At 40.1% G+C, this 18,344-nt stretch overlaps 1 protein-coding gene across 2 annotated transcripts in view; it reads left to right on the forward strand.

The window, feature by feature from the left end:
* Positions 1-11,160: 11,160 nt before the first annotated feature.
* LOC119726697 (plexin-A2-like) overlaps positions 11,161-18,344 on the forward strand; it is a 92,869-nt gene continuing 85,685 nt past the window's right edge. Inside the window, exon 1 of one of the 2 annotated variants that reach the window (XR_005270852.1) lies at positions 11,161-11,408. The gene's annotated coding sequence lies outside the window, so the exon portion shown is untranslated. The remainder of the gene's footprint in view (positions 11,409-18,344) is intronic. The other variant, XM_038198496.1, reaches the window with a different exon arrangement.

Here is an 18,344-nt window from a genome sequence, read left to right on the forward strand (position 1 = left end):
CAATGCCAACGGGGATGTGGGATCGGTGCAGTTCCCTCGCTAGTTCAGGTGGGAAAGAAAGAGTTATCGCCTATGTAAGTCTGGCATTGTCTAAACCGGGTGCATACCTATATGTTCCACAATACATGTACCCAAACCCCAACCTTTAAGCATCTAACCCTAAGCATCAATAAACCTTAATCATCTAACCCTAAGCATCTAACCCTGAGCATCTAACCCTAAGCATCTAACCCTAAGCATCTTACCCTAAGCATCTAACCCTAACCCTAATCATCTAACCCTAAGCCTAAGCCTAACCCTAAAGGACCTTGAGGAACATAGGTATTGGGGAACATCGGGTAGACCCCATCCAAACCCAAACCTAATTACTGAGTAACAAGGCATAAATTGCTGGCTGTTGCTCACTTTCTCAAGCATCACAAGCAATACCTCTATGGGAGTAAGATTATAATCCGGACGGATCATGGTTTCCTATCATTGCTCACAAACTTCCGTAATCCAGAAGGGCAGTTAGCATGATGGTTATGACTACACCATCATTCACCGACCTGGGAAGAAGTATGAAATGCTTTCCCGTCAACCATGACGTCAATGTAGAATGGCTTTGGAGGAGGGTATATCCGAAGATGCTGATACGTCTGAGTCACCTGTAGAAGAAGCCATGCAGGCGTGATCTCCACATGCAGAGCCACTCCAAACAAGTGAGGCCCTAGCTAAGGGTGGACCAACTAAAGAACAACAGCATAACCTGGGTTCTGAAGGAGAAAAGGGCAGCAGTCGACCAGACCGGAGTGCCGTATCGATAAATGGTCCAGCATAAAAAACTGTCCAGCATCAAAAACTATGTCCAACTGGGCCCACTTCCAGAGAGCTGGTGCCATACATCGACCTTGAGGAGACATTGAGAGGGACTGTTACCAAGGTGCCATAAACATTCATCGTCAGCAAGTTTCAGTCCTGCATCGCAACCAAGGAACAGAAGAGGATGTCGGTGTTTGACGTCATCTTTGATGCCAAGCTTAATGAAGAAATGAACTGTTGAGTCCCAAATTATTCTTTTTGAGTACTGCTCCCAATAGAGACATTCCATGGTTTAAAAGATTTGAATTATAAAAGTGCTCTTAAATTGTTCTTAAATTATTTTTAACTTGTTAGGAAAAAGTTCTTAAATGGTTCTTAAATTGTTCTGAAAATGTTCTTCAAGTGTTCCCTTTAATAATATGTGGTCATAAGTAAAACAACGTTCTATAAAATTGTAGGACACCTCCAGTACCAAAATTAAGAAGACGTACCTAGATGTATATTGGCAAAATTGTAAATTTTTGTTAATGTAATTTGTGAGTTATTGTGTTTAAGCTTTCAGGTCGGGACGCCCTGGCTTAAAGAGGGGCGATTGTAAATGCAAATAACATCGCGGCTAGTGTTGCTATGAAGCATGTCACATGATCAGTTATGTAGTGCGCTTTCATTGCTAGCAAGGGCATGGAGCACATGAACAATAGCATAGTGCGCTTTCATTGAGGGCATATTTGCGTGAAGAGGCGCAGTACATCAGTCTGTTTCTAACCAGGGCACGGAGCACTTGAAAAGTTCACTAAATGGTAAGTGTACACTACACTATACGAGGCATAAGCGGTTGTACTGTGTAAAGTTGGAGGTCCAGACTGCACTGACATACGGTATCAGTGTGACGAGCCGGCATGCTTATTGGTCAGGCCTGTGAGTATGCATGTACATTATTTAATGCATGGCTTGGATGCGCTGCATAGCGAGTGCTGCATTGACTCAAACTGGGGTAGTAGCACATACTGTTGTAGGAACGCAATCAGCGTGCAGGTCCATTGCCTAACCAGGCTGCTAAGGATTTCATCTTTGTTTTTTTTTAACGTTACTTTATTAATAAATGTTTTGAATCTAGCAACTGCTGTCATTGTCTCTTTATTGCGCTGTTCACTCACTGATTCAGTTGTCTTGCCTATAGATGGGGATACGTTTTCTCCAAACAGTGAGAATTACTGGTGACCAACTTAAAAATGTTAGTTTCCTAATTCCTGTAACTGGAGGAATACCGGGAGCAAATTGCCAGTTTAGGAAATTGTTCAAGTGAAATAATCAATTGAAATGTTATAACATTGAACTGAATCATATTTAAACATTTAAACAAAGCCTTCTGAAAAACTTTGAAAAATGAATAAAATTTGTGTGCCTCGGTGTTTTATCAAAATATAATTTGGAAAGTTTTTTTCTAAATACTCTTTTGTTGGCATGCTGTTTTCAGGCATGCAACTGGGACTTTAGAAAAAAAACAAGGAAACTCCAAACCACACAAGACTTTGTACTGTATTTTCAATTTGTAATAAAGCATTCACACACACAAAAATGAAAACAAGGAAGTCAGCAGATCCGAGGAAAAGTTACATGCCTGTGTTTTGACTTTTGTAAAGTAAGAAGTGCTGACAATTATTTAATTTCGGTCATTACTGTTAAGTACACTTAAACGTTAACTTTTGCTTGATTGGTCACAGACAGTCACAAATTTAATTCTTTTCCCCTGCCATGCTTTTTACACAGGCTACTCCCCAACAGTCAGATCATGTTTCTTATAGGCATTGTAACAGTCCTTTCCATCAACAGACAAAAGCAGGAGATTGGAAAGGCATTCAAGGCACAGTTGGCTATAAATCAATACAAAGCACAACTGTATCAAGTTACATAAATAGTCACAGCAAGTCAATCCTGCTTTATGAAGACAGGGAACACTCAACTGTTAAAAATAATCACTTGATTTATTTTGACTGCTGGGCTGGACTTGCTGAAATTGCCACTTTAAGAGGGAGGGTTCACTTAGCATATATTTATTTAAAAAAATCATGGCATTCTAAAAAATAAATAATTTTTACAAAATTGATTGAAATTGAGAAACAAAATGATCTTATTTAAATAAAAAATCGTTTCCTTTTTTCTACATCAATGCCCTTGCACTTGCTCCATGGACCAAGCCCAAAGTTTCGACCAACTTTTTACTAATTGAGTAAGCCTACTTGAGGCAGCACTTATTACACTCAGTTAACAAGCAAGGGAAAACGGCATAATCCTTCTTACATGTAGTAGGGTTTGCTTTCTCTGACCCCAAATAAATGTCACTTGTAAAAAGACACATACAAAATAAATTAAAAAGTTATCAAAAATAGAATGTAACACAAATTTGAAGTTATAAAAAGAAAGGATTGAAAATGTTGAATGTATTTAAAAGTAGAATTGATTTGTTTATCAAGTATCAAAGATTTAAAAGTGTTGCCATGCCGAGTCACAAAGTCATTGGTAAAGACCAGTAGGGGGTGTTGGGTGTTGGGGGGGGGGGGGGGTGTTTCATAGTCTTATTTTATTTTGTTTACAACAATTTCTGTTTAAAGATCTCTGGTAAACATGCTTTTCAAAGGAAGTGACAAATTAAGTGGTTACTCACCATACATTTGCATGTGCATTACTTGTGTGGCCGTCCACATGAAAGGCAACTGGTGCCAATGGTTTGGCTTGCATGGTTTACCTAATGTGGATGATGACCTGCTTGCAACAGTAATACTAGCATCCAGCACAATTAATTGAAATAACAATGTATTAAGGGCTGTGGCTTTCAGTGTGAACTTTTACCCAATTGTCTTTATTATGACTACAAAAATTAGAGGGATACCTTTGAATACATCTTGAAGGCAACTAATCGAGGAAAGAAAGTAGCATTGTGTGTCTAGAATGGGAGTGTACATGGCAAGAAGGGTTGATGCATGGCAGCTTGGACTGGAACATTTTTCACATATGACAGTATAAGTAAGGAGGGACATTTAATTATGGCAAGAATATTGGCACTTAATTTAATTATGGCAAGAATATTGACATTTTAAACAAGAATTCTGGCACTTGAAGCAAGAATTTCGGCACTTGAGGTAAGATTGTTGGCATTTTAAGCAAGAATATTGGCACTTGAGCAAGAATATTGGCACTTTAAGCAGAATATTGGCAGACAAGAATGGGCAATTAACATAAGGCAAGAAAGGCATTATAGACAAGACTGGGCAAGGATTTTGGCAAAATTTCAAAATTGGCACTTTAAGCAAGAATACTGGCAGACAAGAATGGACAATTAACATAAGGCAAGAAAGGCATTATAGACAAGACTGGGCAAGGATATTGGCAAAATTTCAGAATTGGCACTTTAAGCAAGAATATTGGCAGACAAGAATGGGCAATTAACATAAGGCAAGAAAGGCATTATAGACAAGACTGGGCAAGGATTTTGGCAAAATTTCAAAATTGGCACTTTAAGCAAGAATACTGGCAGACAAGAATGGACAATTAACATAAGGCAAGAAAGGCATTATAGACAAGACTGGGCAAGGATATTGGCAAAATTTCAGAATTGGCACTTTAAGCAAGAATACTGGCAGACAAGAATGGACAATTAAAATAAGGCAAGAAAGGCATTATAGACAAGACTGGGCAAGGATATTGGCAAAATTTCAGAATTGGCACTTTAAGCAAGAATACTGGCAGACAAGAATGGACAATTAACATAAGGCAAGAAAGGCATTATAGACAAGACTGGGCAACTAACCTAAGGCAAGAAAGGGCAACTTTTGTTCACTATAGAATGTCAAATGAGTACATGTAACTTACAGGGCTGAGTACAGACACCCACATAAAAACTAAAAGGGGAACTAGATGTATTGGTGGAGTGAGTATTGGAGGCCTGTGGAATATTGAGCTGCTAGCACAGCAAAGGACTCCAGATATCACTGATAATGAAACTGATGTCCTGCAGAAAAATCCTGTGCCAGACATCCAAGGCCTTTCAGACTCGGCAAGGATTGTGGCACTCAATACTTACGATGAGGTGTTATACCCATTGGTGAAATGCTGAATTATCACAAATTCCCTGTAATCTCCTCAAAGAACCATGCGCTTTGTGTTCATGAGTCCAGCACTAAGTTCCTCACCGATGTACCCAATGCAGACCTTTCTGTATTCACAGGTGTCACATCAGGTTAGGTCTCAGAGTCTTACTCATCCTTGTAGGCTATTGCAGATCATGTTAGGCATGGAAAACCTAGATGCCAGTGTCATCCGGGAAGGACTAAATGCAATAAGAGCTGCCTATGAAGGGAAGTGTAATGGACAAGATGAACCTGATGGGTAGACCTTGAGTATACGAAACACTTCAGTCGGTGAAAGACTTCGGATCAAGTGTCTCAACTTGATGTGCCCCAAATCGTCATGTTGGAGTGTTGCCTTGACATAGCAAAGTTGTCGCAGGAAAGGATCGTGGTCAACGATAAAGGATTGCCAGACAAGGGTGCCAATGACTGATGAATAGATCCCAAGGCACTGGAAAGATTGATTGTGGAGATGCCTATCAATGTGTGTGGCTCTCCGATAGACAAAAAGGCTGAGGGTACTACCAGACTGCCTGGAGACCTCAATATCCAGGAAGAAGATTCGATCCAAGGTGAGCCAGATGCTGCTGTGTGTGAACCAGTTGAAGTGTCTCAGGAACTGCTGGAGGTACTGTGCTGTGTGATAAGACGATGAAAGTGTCATCCACAAACTGAATATAAACTAGTTGCTCTCAAATCCACGAAAGCAGTACTAAACTACATGATGATATTGGCCAGAACTGGAGATGGGGTTAATCCTGTGGATGTTCCAGCTGACTGCTTGAAGAATTGAACTGTCCACTGGATGAAGGACGGCAGGATGTAGATGGGTAGGAGACCACAAACCTAATCCAGAGAGAGGGCTTCACACTCACACAGCTTGTCTTCATGAAGGTTTCCTGACCGAGACCGTGAGACATGCCTCCCCCATGGGATTGGTGATGAATACCTGGAGTCTCCACTGAAGCTGCACATGGCTTTGTTGGGATCACGAGTGGTGTTCGCAGCAGCAGCAGCAGCACAGCAGCGGCAGCAGCAGCAGCAGCAGCAGCGCAGCAGCAGCAGCAGCAGCAGCAGCATGATAGTGATGGTGATGGTGGTGGTGGTGAGGGTGAGGGGGTGGTGGTGGTGAGGGTGAGGGGGGTGGTGGCGGCCGCCGGTGGGGGGGGGGGGTGGTGAGGGTGAAGGTGATGGTGGGGGTGATGATCCCAATGACACCATGATCGCAACCTCACAGTGTTCCCAACGACACCATGGTCAACCCCGATGAAGGCTACCAGATATTCACTGCCATCCCCACAGGCTAAGCATGCCTCGGTGCCAAGGGGGACTCCGACTTGACTACGCCCTGCAGAAATATGAATCCCCACACTCCAAACCAGGTTCATGATCTCCGACCCACCTACATCCTGCTGTCTTTCTTCCAGTGAACAGCCAGTTGTTCAAGCAGCCTTCTGGAACTTCCACAGGATCAACTCTATCCCCAGTTTTAGTCAATGCCTTCATATAGGAGTACTGCCTTCGTAGATCTGAGACCAAGAGTTTGTCTTCAGTACACGGATGAGACTCTCATCGCTTCATCATGCAGCATGGGACCTCCAGCAGGTCCTGAAAGACTTCAACTGGATATACAGCAGCATCTGGTGCAGCAAGGATCAGGCGCCTCGTGAATCTCATCCCTGGATGCTAAGGTCTCAAAACAGTCTGACAACACCCTCGACCCCTGAGTCTATTAGAGATGACTGACAGACATTGACTGGCAACATCGACAACCAATCCTTCCTGCACCCGGAAATCCAAACATCAGTCAAAGAGCAACCTTGTCTGGGAAGCCTGCATCGGCAACCACAATCCTGGCCGGCAACAACTTTACCATGCCAAGACAGCACTACAACACAACAGATTCAAGGCTCATCAAGTCAAGACGCAAGATCCAAAGTCTTTCACCTACCAAAGGGTCCCCTACACCCAAGGTCGAACCCACTAGGCTCACCCCGCCTATTACACAGCCCAACAAAGGCAGTTCTCATCACATCCAGTACTTCCTAAATGACAAAGGTATCCGGGCTTTCCACACCCACAAGATCCACAATCGCCCACAGGACAAGCAAGCCTCCAAGACCGAACCTGATGCATCCCCTGGGAATGCAGAAGGTGTACACTGGGTACACCAGCAAGAGAACTCAACGCCAGACAGCACAAACACAGAGCACATGGCAGATGGGGAGAATTACAGGAAATCAATGAACACCCAGCACTCACCAAAAGGGACACCATCATCATGAGTATCAAGCAGCTACATCCATGCTCTGTCTGTCAAGCAATGAAGGTCAGCAAACAGACGATAGTTCCACAAAACTTCAGTATCACCATCAGAGACATCTGTTGCCCTCTACATGTACATAGTAGCTCAAATATCCACAGACCTCCGGTTCCCTTCCTCCTCCAATTACTTAGACCTCCTCCTCCAATGTCTTCTAAGGATGTGACATTTTATTTCCAAAAAATGTTTAGCAAATATTAAGAACCACTTCAATCAATGTTTAGCCATTTCACAAAGACTGACGACTGCCCATTGTACAGACCAACGTGATCGACACAATAAAAAAGAGTAACACAATAAAAAGAGGGCCGTCATTGAAATCATTAAAAAGATAAACTTTTTTTTGTAGCCTGAATGTAATCAAGTACTGTTTTGGAAAAATTTGCAGATAGATTTAGAATTTTTTAATCATTTTAAAAGTTTAAAAGTGTAAATTTGGTCACATCAATTTCCTCACTCCACCAATACATAGTTCCCCTTTTGCCTGTGGATTTCAGTTTAATGTTGACACTCAGCCTGCAAAGGATGAAATTACTTTTTTGATTTCAGATTTTTTATATTTATTGAATTTGTTAAAAGCACAAGTAAATTAATGTGCAAAGTTTAATTGGCTAAATTACATTTACGATAACATCTTTTGTCAAAGAGGATTTTTGTTTATTTTCACCCTCTGCTTCTTGTTTCAGCTTACTTTCAATAATTCATTGTACCCATTGACACCCCATAGTGAACAGCACTTTCATTAATTATTTATTTCAAACCATCTTTAATGAAGGTAACCCATCCAGCAGAAGCTGACCATTTGGGGCCCTCACAAAATATAAACAAAGACAAGACAAAAAGAACAACAAAAAAGAATAAGTTATAAAAAACGAGTTTATAAAAATTCACTAAAACTAAAAAAAAAAAAAAAACATCCAAGCTGATCATATAAAAGCATGATAAAAAAAAACAAGACAAAAAAAGGAGTAAAAATTGAAATTGATAAAATGAACATATAACAGTACAACTTGCCATTGCATCAACCTTAATACTAAAATCATTCGTGGGTTTATTTCTATCCGGAATCCTGGAAATGTTTATCCTGAATTTGTTCCCGCATGTACACTCCATTCAAGTTCTTATTAGATATATGGCCACAACTGACAAATACTTCAGACGGCCTAGGAAACATTTATTATTTTAAAAGATAACAGGTTCCAAGTTGGCCTGCAACTCTTCTTATTTGTCAATCGATGTAAAAACATGAAGCGAATCAAATAATCCAGAATTATAGCTTTGTTGGTTTCATTGTTGACTCCCTACTTTAGGCCTATTCTTCAAACTTTGAAATTAAAACATGATGGACATGTTGCCTCAACTATGCAATAACACATCATACAATATGGTTCTTTTTTATATTAGGATTATGGGACTGCCATACAAACAATCAATGTCTTAAACAAAACCAGGTTTCCCTCAACAGAGAGAATTATTTTTTTCTCTTCCATAAAATTAACATGTCTTGTTATAATCTTTTCATGATAGTGGAGAAGAATTCAAACCAAGGAATTTTTCAAGTAAACTGTATTCCCAACAGTGGAGGTTTTATATGAACCAAAATCAATATTTCTTTGGGCCCTATAAACCCAGCATTATTTCCTTTAGAAAATTATTTCACCCTCCCTATAGAGACTATAATTACAGAGAGATATATGTTGCAAGTATTGAATGAAGTCCATGAAAGCCATCAGCCCTATTTTTGGTATAATAATTGTTCAATTATCAGATTAATCTTTGATCAGGCCAATTAAATATGTTGGAGATTCAACATGAATAAAATGCACTTATTGTGCCGTACGTGAGTAACCACTTGCTTGTCACTTCCTCAACATGCTCAACATCCAAAATGTTTAAACACCTACATAGCCTAAAGTTTGGAAATCTTAGATCTATGGTTAACGGCGATTGCATATCTATGGGCCCAGTTCATATAAGGGAATAAAACCCACTTAAAATTTTTTGACCTACCAAACTAGTCATGCTAGTTGGGACATATGTACAGGTATGTCATAGATAGAGGGCAGGGTTTTGAATTTTCAAGGGAAATTTTGAGATAAAATGACTATGACGACAAAATGCAGATGGCGATCACGGTGTGATATATCGTGAATGCGCCAGTCGCGCTGCACGGCACTAACTGGACAGTAAACTACGTAGGAAAATCGTAATTGCTACCCCAAGAAACTGTTTAAAAGTATCAAAATGGTGTCATTGCATTCGAGAAACAATCAGGGGCCCTACACTTCACGATCGCTCGGTTTACGCGACAGGATTGGTAATGCCTTGCATGCGATTGCGAATACCGGGCTTTGTGAATTCACATCACCATCGCAACCTTGGTCATGTTGGTATACGATTCTTAATTCCCTGCTAAATACTCACGACCGGCTCGCAGTTTTTCAGGTTTTTAAAACTGGGTTGACGGCGGACATAACCACCTCACAAGTCAGCAGAGAATAACCATGACAACAGCTCCAGCGACAGTGCACGTACGGCGAGACAACTTTAAAAAATGGCGGGCTTCAGCGTGACATTCCATTGTAATCGTAATCTGTTGGTACCACATGTGCAGTGCAGAAGAGTAGAACAGATTCCATTCATTTCGCATACCTCTCACAAAACAGTAACACCTGTGCGCCGCGCACGTACGTGGGCATTGGACAGTGTGATGCGCGTACCTTCGGATTTTTGCAAACGTCGGATTCGTTTGAATAAGGCTTCCACTTCGGGAGATGTTATTTGTCAAATTGTCACTTTCGCGATATACTGATATGGTTCTTTGTTCTTTGCTTTAAAAATATTAAATATGTGTTGACAGTCCGAATGTTACAGTTGCTATGCTTGGATTGGACGTGTAATTAGCTGTTGAAATTATTACAGTCATAACTCTGAGCCGAAGCTAGCCCGAAATTTCAGACCATGAAAAATCGTCGCCACCAGTCGCCTAGCCCCCCCCCCCCCCCCCCCCCTCCCCCACTGGAAATGTGGCAACTGGAAAAAACGCATGCCGAATGACTTGCCATTATAAGTGAGTTGTTTTAAAAGTTCCTTTTTTTTAAACCGTATTCTTTAAATGTTTCCAGAAATTCAGAGAACCCCAGCAGTGTTCTTCGCAATTGGCTGTCTATTTCAACGTCCTGTGGAAACTGAAGAGCCTCACTTATTATTTGAAACCGCACCCCCATGAGAAGATGGTGTCTACCCCCCCCCCCCCCCGGTCCCCCAATCACTATTTGAATTTACGAAGGCCTCGGGGTTAAAATATTTTTGCTGTTGTTTTATGTAGGGAATGTTGCGTAATTATTAAATCTCTCCCGCTTTATATGCGAAGCACTGGAAGAGGTCGCTGTTTACGTTTTACGCAAACCCACAAAGGTTAGAACTATGGAACTATTCAACCGTAATGACAAGTTTGACAACAAATAAAACAGTACGGGTAACTATATTAATTAACTTCTGTGAAAAGAAAAGGATTCATGTAACGCCTTTCATTAATCTACATAAATATACTGGCCTGATTATGTCCGAATATGTATAGGCATTACACACTCTTTGAATTAAATTATAATTTGATTTTGTTTTGATTAACAACTCATAGTTAAAACGGTAAGTAAAAAATCCCTTACTTGAATTATTAAATTTGATTTGTAGTTCAGCGATCTTGGAATTTAGCTTGGAATTATTTCGAAGCCTCGGCTTGCCATCTTAATTACCGCAGAACCGTGGATCATTAAAGTTGTATGCCGCCCTCTCTTGACAAAAAAAATGATGACACGAAGTACGAAGTATGTGTTGTAAAATATATTGAACTGCGCAAACTCAATGTGCATCACGTCAGTGGCTCCCGGCCCCGAACTACACGAAAACCTTCACAAAAGAAACATTACCAGTGTTGGGTATAGACGCCGCTCGTACTTCATATCACAGGAGGCGCCGCGTTATCGTACTGGACGTACGTACGTGTGTACAGGTATACGGTGTACAAGATATGCACACGCAATAATCGTCTGCCCGGCGCCCACGATAAGTTGCTCGCGAAGTTTGAGAAACAACGCGGAATAAGAAACTAAAACACCCAAACTGCTAGGCTGAGCTTACTCTTCCTTCATCACAGGGTGAGTTTGAAACATATTGTTGACGTCGTAAACGTATTTTGTGATAAAAAAATATGGTTTATGTTGTCTTTGATTGAACGGAAGATTGTGTCTCTGTCGACAGAACGATATCGGTCATGGTCAAATTGGTTGTTGTTGCTTAAGTTATAGCAATTGTCGTAATTGCATTCATTTCGTGATAATATGGCGAGAGTAATCGCGAAACAGAGACAGCCACTCAGTGTGTCTGTCAACAATCATTATTAACATGATTAACAGTACTACTACTACTGATACCCCCAGAACTTAGCCCAGGTTGGACGAAGTCTTCATTGCATTACGACTGACGTCCAGGATAAGATTCTCTAGGCCTAGACTACGTAAATAATACCACCCCAAAATTTGGCCTGATTTTTGTTATGTTTTTTCCTCATTATATAAGTTTATTTCATGCCTACAAAGGCCTACTCTATGTGTCCTGAACTATTGATCTGGGGGTTCAGGAATTCCATATGTGATGCTGACCGACGTTAATCAGGGAAGTAAACTCAAAAGCAACGTTAAACTTGTACTTTTTGTAGTCTCTTTTCATCAGTTTATCACCGAGTTGTACGTCATGTATGTGTGTACAAAAGCGCACACGCACGCTAGCGCCCTCCTTTGCTTAGTTTTGGTTGGAACAGTGACGTCACTCCAGCCAACCGAAGTCACAAATCGCTCAACCAATGACCAAAGCCGAAACATGTTTCTGGTAATTGTCACAAAAACACACTCAGTCATTGGATAGGCGACCGAGCCTACAAGTTAGTGCGCATGCATATGAGGGCGGTTACTAAGCAAATCGCGCGTGCACACTGCGCGTTCACGTTCCACGGCCGTACGCCATGTACGACTAGACTCGGTCATTGTCGGTACGTGTGAGAAACTGATGAAATGAGTCTACAAACACGTACAAGTTTGACGTTGCTTTAGAGTTTATTTTCCTGATTAACGTCAGTCAGCATCGCATATGAAATTCCTGAACCCCGCGGATCAATAGATAAGGACACATAGAATACTAAGGCGTAAAAATTAGCTTCTCCAACAAGGTAAAAATATTGAAAATATTGGTCATAATTTTTTTTGCCCGGTTTTGAGCACTTCATATCCTGGACTCCTTCCGTAACGTAAGGAGGAAAGGGAGTCCACTTGGGCTATCCCAGAACTATGGGTATTACACGTAATGTAGCCATATCAGCATGAGCATGCTGTATAGGTACTCCACGAATATTAATAATGGAAGTGAACTTGAGCTGTATATTTGTACCCCCAGACAATGCCCAGTACTTCTTGACATACACGTTCATTTCGCTTACAAAGATCAGGGTTGAATCGATCCCGATGGTGCAAAAAGAATGATGAAAACAATCCCCTTTTAACGTTTTTACGTGCACGCGCCCAAACTTGGTTAGACGTCAGAGTCTTTTTTTGGTCTGGAAACCGACCACAGACACTGTCTTTGTAGTGCAATATTGCGGGCGGCGTCAGACGGGCCAATCACGAGGCCATGTGATAAATGCTGCGGATAATTTGGTATCGCACCGACGCTATGGGCACTTCTCATGTCCGGATCGTAAGTGCGCATGCATGTTATAATGTACATGTTTGTACTTAAAAGGTGATGTTAAGGCCATAAAAAGGCATGTTAAAAATGACTTTTTGTTTGAAAAAAAAAATTGACCAATAGGCCTATTGGAATTTTCAAAATTACTCAAAATTCTCTCAAAATAAAAACAAATTGATGAACAAATATTCACAAAGTAGTAACCCCTTCAGAATGATCCGAAATTTGACGGAAATTAAAGTAGAAGCTCCTCTGAACTAAATTCTGTGGCAACATTTTTACATTAACTTTCTAATGTCTGCCATGTTAGAAGAATTGCGTCATAATAATCATGCAAACATCAAGTCTCACGATCAGGTTCCAAAATTCAAAATGTCATCATTGAAACCTAGGTATGCTTTATATAGAATTAGATAACCAGATTTTGTTTTAAACCTCGATTTTTAAATCATTTACGGGACCATAAAATGTCAAGAAACCTTTTCCCATGAGTACATTTACATAGTTTTCTCATACTTTAAATTGAAATGGAAACTTCACATGCAGAGTACAGGCATAGAGAAAGGACATTCTTTATGGCACAATACAACTTACAAGTATTTATGTACATGTACATACATTTTCAGCGTGCACTCCAGCATTTGTGCATTGATCATGCCATTTTCCAGCTGGAGTATTTAGGCAGGAATATTATCCTGAATAAAGCAGTTGTGCAGTACTGAAAGTTTGATGGGAAATTGGGAAGGGCCGGACTAAACCACAAGTATAGTCTCGCAGTAAATTGAAAACCTTCCCTCCTTCTGTATGGAAACATTGCAGAGAGCTTTGCCTGGCTCCCACACTGCGGAGCCAGGGATTACCCCTTGAGCCCTGCAGAGGCATCGATGGCAACATCTCATCGTTAGGATAATTCGTGTTGCTAGGAGGAGGCAGGATGATGGAGGAATATCAAATGACATAACCACTCATCATCGGAGCTTAGAGTTATAGCTGGCGTTTTATGTGAATGGTCGGCTGAGAATTTACGACAAAATGGTTCCGCTGGAAACCTCATTGTAGGGATGATTTTTATATGGTGAATAACGAAGGTCGTATTTCATCTGTGTCATGTTGGTATGTAGACTTCTCTATTGATGAAGAATATTACGTTTTATCTGTGATTAATTAAGTTGTTTTTTGCACAGTATGACTTCATCGGTTGTGATGTGAGTTGCACATGGGATTTTTAATTTGTAATGTGCTGCAGACCTGAAATTTCCCAATTTACGTACTTCCCTGAAGTGAACTTGAGCTTGAAGTCTAAATTCTGTACAAAAAATAACATCGTTGTGAAATCATCATGTCTCCCACACTGTATCTTCATTGGTCTGGAACAGTCTTGTTATTAAAAACCAGTGTCTACTGTCTAGCATGCTATTTTCATCACATTGGTACAGGGCAGGGCATAGCACATCAGATTCGAATGGCTGCCCAGCACGCAACGCAGCATTTAGTGTCAAGCAGGAAAGCGTAAGGATTACAATTACGCTCTCGGTGATTAAATTGAGGTCTTGCAGAGGAAGTCACATATTTGTTTCTTTCTAACTGAGTGGCAAGATGTCACAAAACAATTGTTAACTGCTGTTATGTGGGACATGTTCTTGTATGCCCTTGAGATAGCCTGGCACCCTTGGCTTTACCTTGGGTGCAGTAGTGGGGGGACGCCATGCCCCACATCACAGCAGTCAGCAGTTCTTAAATATTTGTGGATTTACGCTATATCTGGCTGGCATAAAAGGAATGGTGCTTATTCACAGACGAATCATAGGTTACATTTAGTTTGGGTATTGAGCTATTATTAATTTCAAGCTCGGGTGGGCTGGGCCATGGCAGCGTGCCAAACTCTTGCAATAAGCGCGCATTTCATAGAAATTGTCTAGCGTCTACTACAATCCACAGTCTACTGTTATCTCATAATGCTCAATACAAACAGACTTTGGAATCCGGCGATTAGTCATGTTCCCTACTTTATATAGATGTGATCAGTGTTCACGCATTGCATTTCAGATACACTGAAAACATTTTTGTCCATATACAATTTGAAAATTAATTTACAAATGTGTATAAACATGTACTCACGAGTACCCATTTCAAGCAGTGGTTCTGGTACAAATTTGCATCCAAATTGACTGCCCATAACGTTTGAGAAAGAAGAACTGTTTAGTTTATTAGCAATGAACAAGTGAACAATCAGCCTACATGTATTTCAACTCTTAACCCTAACTCCCTAGGCCTTTTTGCTAGGATGTAGCCTCAATCCTGCAAAATCCTCCAATTGGCCTCATGGAAAAATAGCATATAGCCTCAATCCTGCAAATTCCTCCGCTATTTCTTGAATATTGTCCATGGAGGGGTGACCACTGCCTGAATCCTGCAAAATCCTCCGGCTATGACTGTCAATAGGCTGAGGCAGAGGCAGTGACATCCTGGAGCAGTGCGGAGGATGTCAAGTATAATCAAGGGCTAAATTTATGCACGGCTGAGCATAAACAACACAAGGTCCGGCCCAAGACCTTGACACAGTGCATACTTCGAAATCAGCAACCCACTTTTGCCATGTAACCTCAATCCTGAAAATTCCTCCAATTTTATTTTGGAGGATTCAGGGCGGTTAGGGTTAAGGGGTAGCTTTGGATGAGTGTTTTATTTTGTTTTCATTGATCTGTACAACATATGTATGTATGTTAAGAAAATGGAATAATATTCTCTACTTTAGTAAGATATTGTTTTGTGGTGAATGGAATTCATACTAGAAGTAGAACTTGCTAAGTTCGCAACGTCAGGCCACATTAATTTTAAGATTTAACTTTTTATTCTCTCAGATATTTTTGTTGATATGAAATTCTTGAAACTATACATACTGCACAAAACATATGCCAAGTAAAATAAGTGAACGTGTTGTCCTGAAAAGGTCTTCCAGTTGGCAAATGTGGATTGAATGTGAATCTTGGAATCTGTCCATATTTGGGCGGCACATTATAAGAATGTTGCTGTAGGCCATTTCTGAATAAACACTTGGATCAGTCTGAGCTTGTGGTACATGTACACTGTATACATGTGCATTGCAGGATAAACCCATACAGTGATACATGTACATGATGATTTCTCCAATTTAGTGCTTCATGTTGTGTATCTGCAATTAAGATTTTTCAATACATCCACTACTTTCTTATTACTTCTCCCAAATCTGCATGTAAATACAGTGTATTTAGGTTTAATTCATTGTACATTAGTGCCTATAACATCCCCCCCCTTAAAAAAGGAGACAAAATAATTCCTTTGAAAAAATTTAAGTTATTGTTCCGTGGGTAATGTTAAGGCTGCATAAAAAAATGCACACAGGTCTGCTTTCCAGTAATCACACTAATCCTAGCCAAATATTTAACTCAAAGGTTATTTTAATGAGAAGTTTTGTTTGTTTTTGAAACAAAGTTGAACAAAGAAATTGACTGGAGCAGGGGTTGAACCTGCGACCTCCTGTTTGCCGTTCAGGTGCTCTACCAACTAAGCTATCCAACCCTAATTTGGCGGTTCCCCAATTTGTCAATTTGTTTGTTCAAAGAAAAAAAGTTTATAGATGATCCCCAGATCCAGTATTTGTGCACAGCTGCCACAGAATTTATCTTGATATTATATCGCCGTTTTCCTGGTTTTTTTCTGTCCTGGTTTGTGTTCTGCCTTGAGAATCCAATCTGATTAAATCTTCATCTTGCCAACATCCGTGATGTTTCTGAAGGCTTGTGCTTTGGAGATATACAATTCCTGCTGACATTAGGTAACATGAGGAAAAAAGCTTGAACATGCAACCCTGAAAACGACACTTTATTTGGCCATGTTTCATGTATCTTGAGTAAGGATAGATCTCCATTGTATGTTGAAAAGCTTGTAACACTAACAGCAACAAATATGACAGAGATAATATTTTTGTTATACTTCAGGTTATCATGTGTCAATGTGGTGACTGTCCTCAAATCAGTATAAAGGGTGCAATATTAAAAACAGGAAGTTGAACTAGTTGCCAAATGTACCGGTACATGGACATTGTTTTCATCCACCGCATGAAAACCTCGACTTAATCAAGACCTTTGAATCACTAGTTTATTTAAAGCCATTGCACAATATCGTCTACTGCTTTTGTTGAAAACAATGAGACGGAATGTTTGTATAGATGTACATTCGTTGTACGCGTGTACAAAGTACCAAAGTTCAACATGCATGTTTTGTTTTGTAGTTTATGTCATAAACCCATTTGTTTCTATAATTTTAATTAAATGTGCACTGTGTTTCAAACAAAGACATGTAATTATATGAACCTTGACTTTGTAATTGCATCATGAACACGTATGAATCACTGTTAATTTTAGCCCTTGTATAATGTTTATATCATGTCCGCCTTTGGGCGTTGACATTTTACATGCACAGTACTTGTACATTTACTGTACATACTTGTACATGAGTGGCCCTACACTATACGTACTGATCGGCACATGTGTATGTACTTGAACATGAATGGTATAGGACATGTACTGGTACGTAGCAGTTTTTTGATAATCCAAACATCCTGAAGTGAACAACTGCTGTTGTGCTATTTTGATGGTATTCAGTATTCACTATTTGCATGCAAGTTACGGTAGGCCCCAATATGTTAAAGTGCCAAAAAAAACAAACCAAACAAACAAACCCAAAAAACTAAAAGCTTACCCTGAAATGAAAAAAAACCAATGGCAGTGGTTAAAAAAAAAAAAAAAAAGCTAATTCATTCAACCCTTTCCCCACTGAATGTTAAGACTTACGTTGTGTTGAAATTGTGAAAAAGCTGTGTAATTTTTATTATGAACATGAGTATTGCAGTTCTCAAAAACAGAACCCCCCCCCCCCAAAAAAATATCCAACTTAGACATGATAAAAAAATTAGCAGTACATAATGATCCCCCAGGTTGTCGGCATTTCTTCATTACAACCGGCGAGTATTGCCTTTCTTAAAATCCAAAGCGTAGGCCTACAATGTAATGCACACAAAGCACAGACGCTGTGGGAGGATGTGTTGTCATTCTAATTATTAGTCACTAATTAGAATTTGTTCCCCTCTCTCAGGATGCCTGGCAAGCACAAACTTCCGATAACACTCTCCGTATTCACTGCTCATGCCCTAAACAACACATGGAATCTTTTCTCATGGCGGATCAATCAGGTTTTTTTGCATTTTTCTAACCAGACAGCAAACATGCAGTTTAAATTAATGGACCCGAAAAACCTGTGAGATTATAAAACAATTAAGTTGACTTCCTACCGTTGGCTATAAATAATCCTCAGTC

This window comes from Patiria miniata, unplaced genomic scaffold (assembly GCF_015706575.1).
Source record: "Patiria miniata isolate m_02_andy unplaced genomic scaffold, ASM1570657v1 HiC_scaffold_2, whole genome shotgun sequence".
NCBI lineage: Eukaryota > Metazoa > Echinodermata > Asteroidea > Valvatida > Asterinidae > Patiria > Patiria miniata.